General features: G+C 45.4%; 1 protein-coding gene across 5 annotated transcripts in view; it reads right to left on the minus strand.

Moving 5' to 3' along the window:
• The window catches only part of LOC124717390 (fasciclin-2), a 921,178-nt gene extending 918,465 nt beyond the window's left edge, over positions 1-2,713 (minus strand). For all 5 annotated transcript variants that reach the window (XM_047244244.1, XM_047244243.1, XM_047244242.1 and 2 more), the window contains exon 1: positions 2,388-2,713. The gene's annotated coding sequence lies outside the window, so the exon portion shown is untranslated. The remainder of the gene's footprint in view (positions 1-2,387) is intronic.
• Positions 2,714-6,000: the final 3,287 nt, after the last annotated feature.

Genomic DNA, 6,000 nt, shown 5'->3' on the forward strand with positions numbered 1-6,000 from the left:
TATGTTTAGTAAAATTTCCTTAAATTCGCGGTGAAAACCTTGTCGGTAACAGAAAACAATGTCCAAGTGGGCCAGTGCAACAAATAAAATGATCTGACCGCCTACATTCTGCATGTACGTGCCAGTCATGTCGGAATGTCACCGGAAAAAGAAAAGGCAGTGAGATAGGATCTGGCCCACATCGCTACCAATGCTCTTCCCCGTTTTTTTTAATAAAAAAAACGCCAGGAATTATATATCCCAACTACTTCGTAATATATCGCTACAGAATATAATTTTGTATCAAAGGCCCATATCACAATGATAAACTTTGGCAAATGTTTATAAAAATCTAGGGCCACGCTCTTTCATAAAAGAATCCCACTACAGCGCGAAATATTCCTTAAAACGTCTTTCTTGAAAGACACCTTTATAAAATATCTTTTACAGCTTCATACTGGCCAATGTTGGACGCATGTCTTGTTCCTGTTCGTTTTTTTCTACGAAAGAATCATTTACCGCAAAATTCGGTAAAGTAAGTCCTCAATAGTTTACAACAGGTCGTATCGCCAAGACTGGAATACCACAAGAATTCTCCCAGGCTGATTCCAGTCCCCAGAAATCGTTCCATATCGAAACTGACCAGCATCGATTAACACAGACGCCATATCATAACATGCAATCAGGTTCGATTGGCCGCAGTTCCATTGTTCTTCGCTCTCGAATGCTTCTACCGGATCAGCGTTACTCAGTGTAGATTCTGTTCGGTTGCAAGTACAAACACTCGCACCCTCACACTGTATGCCGTTACATATCGCCGCCGTTAACTTGCTCCTTCCCTCCATTACTACCTTACTTCATCCTGTCCAATCATCACGACTCTACCCCGTACCCACTAACCGGTTCGCGCCATTTTTCGCCGTCGTGGGTGCAACAGCAAAGCCACTGACCGAATTACATTTTGTACCGGCGTCTAAAGCTTCGCTTTGATCACATGTTGCATTTAATTTCCGGCGTTCAATATGAAAGCCGACACCATTCAAATATCGTGTTTCCATCGCTGCAAAACTTTTCTTTTTGTCCGCAGTGCTGGAAATTGAGGGCACCGGTAAATAACACCTAATTACGAAATTGAGCTTGTATATCTGTATGTCTCCCATTTTCAACTTTTATGAAGCGATGAAGAACTGGTTTATTACAAAATTACATTAAAATTATACCCATCTTTCTCCAAACGGTGATATTAATTTGTTACGCAAAAGTCACAAACCTTGCTTCTGTGATAACTTTATAGTAGCTCGAAATTAACGAATCAGAAATGCGACACGTTTTAATGAACAAATCAGTAGTTTCAGAACACTTACGCTAAGCAGAGGCTGTTCCTTTTTTACACTAGTCCCTAATGTAGTTACAAGGTCGTAAAGATGTAAAGTAATTGGTTGCCGCGGTACGTGACGAAAATGAAGCGCAAGTTTTTGCAGGACCGAAACTGGTGTCGACGAAGTAAAAACCATAGACAGATTCGAAAATAGGATGTCGTTGATTCCTACACCCCATGTGCAACTAAAAATCCATTCCTACTGCAGTGTCGCGTAACGTAATAACAATGCATATAGGACTCTTTAGTTTTCCTTTCAATGTGTAGACGAACTTAACGAAACATTAGAAAACATCACATGGATACGTTCGGTAAATATAGCGTTGTTTCAAACATTTTACCTACGTAACGGTGTATAGCAATATCAGTCGCCTCAAGTGTCATAATTTTGCTATCATTATATTAGTTGTACATAATCCACGGAAGTATACAGATAAGGTCTTCCAAAAAACGGATTACGGGACAGAACTACAAGAAGATAGGGCTTTATTAAAAGTGTATGACAGCAACACTTCGCTAAGGTGCACAATTACTCCAGCCGTTCAATTATAGCTCAATATTTTTTGGCACGGCAACATTTCCTGTTTATTCATAGCGGTAGTCTTTCGGAAAGAGACCAAAAAGCTAAGGAAAAACGAAAAACAGAAAAATAATTTACAGTAACGAAGCTAACGTTCGATTGAGCGCAATATTTTTAAGTTCAGCTATATTACTTGTTTGTACGTTAAGTTAGTCAATGAAAAACGGCCAAAAGGTCAAGAAAAGGAGGTCTTAAAAACATGAAAATAAGGTTTCAAAAACGAAGCTGGCGTCCAATTGCCGACGTTCAATTGCAACGCAATATTTTTTGCGTAACAATATTTACGGTTACACATCGTATCTGACAATGAAAACAGACGAAAACGCCAAGCGAGAAACAAAGAGAAGTAGAAAACACGAAAAACACATTCGTCGGTTTCAACAACGAAGCCCATAACAAAAGAGACGATGCGAGGGTTGCCTCGCCACTGACATAATTCGCGATACATACCGGGACTCGAACAGCAGGGCAGAGAAGTCCGGTCAAATGGGCACAGCTTCCTCACGACGACTCCGGTGCAGCTTTCTCGAGAGTTGGCAACATGCGGCGCTTACCTGGCCAACGCTTCGGAGCAACCTGTTTCCCTACACAACAGTCGCCGCGGAACGAGATAATAATTAACGCGTCACTCGTCGCGCGTCACGTTTCAGCTACACACACGCTCTTCAAAGTCCGACACGACTGAATATATAATACGAGACGCGCCCTCACCACCAAACACCAACGCACCACTAACTAACTGTTCCGTTCTTGCACCCGCCACATCCGCACCCAACCAGGCACGCAAGCGAACTGAGCGGCAATCGCGGCCGAATCATGTGACCCGAAGACAGCCGAGCGGATCCGAGCGCTGCCGCCTACGCTCGGGAGCCGGCGGACACTGCCTCCAGCCAGAAACGGTACGAATTTACTGCGATGTGTACGGCCTCCCAACGCGAATAGACCCCTCTACAAATCTACAGTCTGCTGACTGCAGTCGCAGCATCGGTCAAATGTGGCGGTTGTGCACTGTCTGACATGACACGGTCCCTGCCCAATGCAACTTCATCGAATGCACATCGCTCGGCGAATGGAACCATGAGCCCCTGAGCTTACAGTACACAGCTTACCACACTAGCGGTCCCGACGAACAAATGTCAGCCACGATATCTACGAATCCGTAAGAGACCTAGACAAATGGCAACATTTGAACAGAGCCGCTGACACTACATCACTAGGGACAGGAAGATGTCGAGAAAACAATAACGCGGAAGTAGCGATTTTTAGCGAAATACCGCGAAATGGACAGTGTTTACGAGATACCGCAGATTTTGTAATTTTCCGGATGAAACCGTTAAACATCTCAGGACGGCAGTTTTTTAAATATTCGTAACTGCTAGTTGAGCCGTGCGTGGCTCGTGTTCGAGCCATATCACGTTTGACATCCTGTTTTTAACTGTACTACCACCTCGGCATGTTAATTTCAATTACTGGTATCACCGAGTTGCCGCCTTGCCTGTCCGTGAGCGGCAGTAGCGGCGCTTATCGATATAAGCCCTTGTGTATTATCTTTGCTGACTGCTGTTACTTCCCGGTTGTCGTGTGTTCGGAATTAGTTGGGATCTGCCAGTCAGTTCGGAGGCGCTAGCAGTGCAGTTCGAACCTGGCAGTGTTTGACTTAGGACGCGGCAGAAATTCAGTCGGGGCGTGGCTGCAGTGAGGTCCGGACAGCCATGACCCGCCCGACGGTTGCCGATACATACCACTTGAGTGCGGACCACCTTGACTGGTCGTCGGTCGGTCGTCTTGTTCGACGACGTGTATGTTGACCGGCGATCGCTTATGGGTTGCCTGCGTGTGCCGACTCGTGATTCGCCCTTGTTATTGCACAACCGCTGCCGTTAGTATTATCTAGTCCTGCAAGTGTTCGTGAAACTGTGTGTAGCTTGTGATGTCGACTGCTCAGTTATTTTAGTGCTGTCTCTGGGCTGATGTGTGGCAGTCGGTCGGTTGGCGTGGAACAGTGAGGACATCTCGGCTGTCGGTCTCTACGCAGTGTCAGAGTGTGTGGTGCTGTTCCCATTGCTACCAGGTCCGTGGCTCACCGACCCTGGGCACGAAAGTTCTACATCTACATCCATACTCCGCAAGCCACCTGACGGTGTGTGGCGGAGGGTACCTTGAGTACCTCTATCGGTTCTCCCTTCTATTCCAGTCTCGTATTGTTCGTGGAAAGAAGGATTGTCGGTATGCCTCTGTGTGGGCTCTAATCTCTCTGATTTTATCCTCATGGTCTCTTCGCGAGATATGCGTAGGAGGGAGCAATATACTGCTTGACTCTTCGATGAAGGTATGTTCTCGAAACTTCAAAAAAAGCCCGTACCGAGCTACTGAGCGTCTCTCCTCAGAGTCTTCCACTGGAGTTTATCTAACATCTCCGTAACACTTTCGCGATTACTAAATGATCCTGTAACGAAGCGCGCTGCTCTCCGTTGGATCTTCTCTATATCTTCTATCAACCCTATATGGTACGGATCCCACACTGCTGAGCAGTATTCAAGCAGCGGGTGAACAAGCGTACTGTAACCTACTTCCTTTGTTTTCGGATTGCATTTGCTTAGGATTCTTCCAATGAACCTCAGTCTGGCATCTGCTTTACCGACGATCAACTTTATATGATCATTCCATTTTAAATCACTCCTAATGCCTACTGCCAGATAATTTATAGCATAACTGCTTCCAGTTGCTGACCTGCTATATCGTAGCTGAATGATAAGGGATCTTTCTTTCTATGTATTCGCAGCACATTACACTTGTCTACATTGAGATTAAATTGCCATTCCCTGCACCATGCGTCAATTCGCTGCAGATCCTCCTGCATTTCAGTACAATTTTCCATTGTTACAGCCTCCCGATATACCACAGCATCATCCGCAAAAAGCATCAGTGAACTTCCGATGTCATCCACAAGGTCATTCATGTATATTGTGAATAGCAACGGTCCTACGACACTCCCGTGCGGCACACCTGAAATCACTCTTACTTCGGAAGACTTCTCTTCATTGAGAATGACATGCTGCGTTCTGTTATCTAGGAACTCTTCAATCCAATCACACAATTTGTCTGATAGTTCATATGCTCTTACTTTGTTCATTAAACGACTGTGGGGAACTGTATCGAACGCCTTGCGGACGTCAAGAAACACGTTATTTACCTGTGAACCCGTGTCTATGGCCCTCTGAGTCTCGTGGACGAATAGCGCGAGCTGGGTTTCACACGACCGTCTTTTTCGAAACCCATGCTGATTCCTAGAGAGTAGATTTCTAGTCTGTCTGAGTTTAGATTTAATTTATCAGCAAGTCAAGACTGTTCACATTGTGCCTTCTGGTCCTCGTTGTTGGCTGTTGGGACATTGCCGCGAGCAACAACGTGTGTGTTCGAGTTGGCGAAGGTTTAGCCACCGTCCGGTGGACTCTAACTGTATTTGGTTATTTGCAATTGAAGTGCACCAGCGGAATTTTCTGCCTTGTGGCCGCTAAGGTTATGGTTGCCTGCCCTGGCCGTTGACGTAAGTTCAGGCAGTGTCCTTTCCTCACCGTGTTGTCGCTGTCCAGCACGGTGTGTAGTTTGACAGCTTAATGTATGCTTGGTTGTGGGCGTCCAAGCCTTTAAAGTTTTGCACTGAACTCCCGGTTGTGTGCTGGTCGAGTGGAGCGCAAGTTACCTTGTCGGTGGGTCCGTTGACTGTCTGTTGGTTGGGTTGTCGTCGGATCGAGAATGGTTGGGCCGATTGCCTGTCTCACCTAGGTGATCATTAGTATTTAAAGTGCTGGCCGACCCCCGAAACTTCTGAACGCCGTTAGCTGCACTGCCTTTTCTTATTTTGTGTTGTGTGTATTTGTATGGCTCATAGCCGATAGTTTTGAATTGAATTGTTTAAGTCATGGGCCTTCAGCTGCTTTAAATTTAAATTTTCTTGCTTGTCAAGTGTTAGGTTGTCTGGGCTTTCAGACTGATTAATATATTGTTTAAAGATAAAGCCTTGGGCCTTCTGGCTACCAAAAATTATTTAAGTTGTGTATGG

The sequence above is a fragment of the Schistocerca piceifrons genome, chromosome 9 (genome assembly GCF_021461385.2).
Source record: "Schistocerca piceifrons isolate TAMUIC-IGC-003096 chromosome 9, iqSchPice1.1, whole genome shotgun sequence".
Classification (NCBI taxonomy): domain Eukaryota; kingdom Metazoa; phylum Arthropoda; class Insecta; order Orthoptera; family Acrididae; genus Schistocerca; species Schistocerca piceifrons.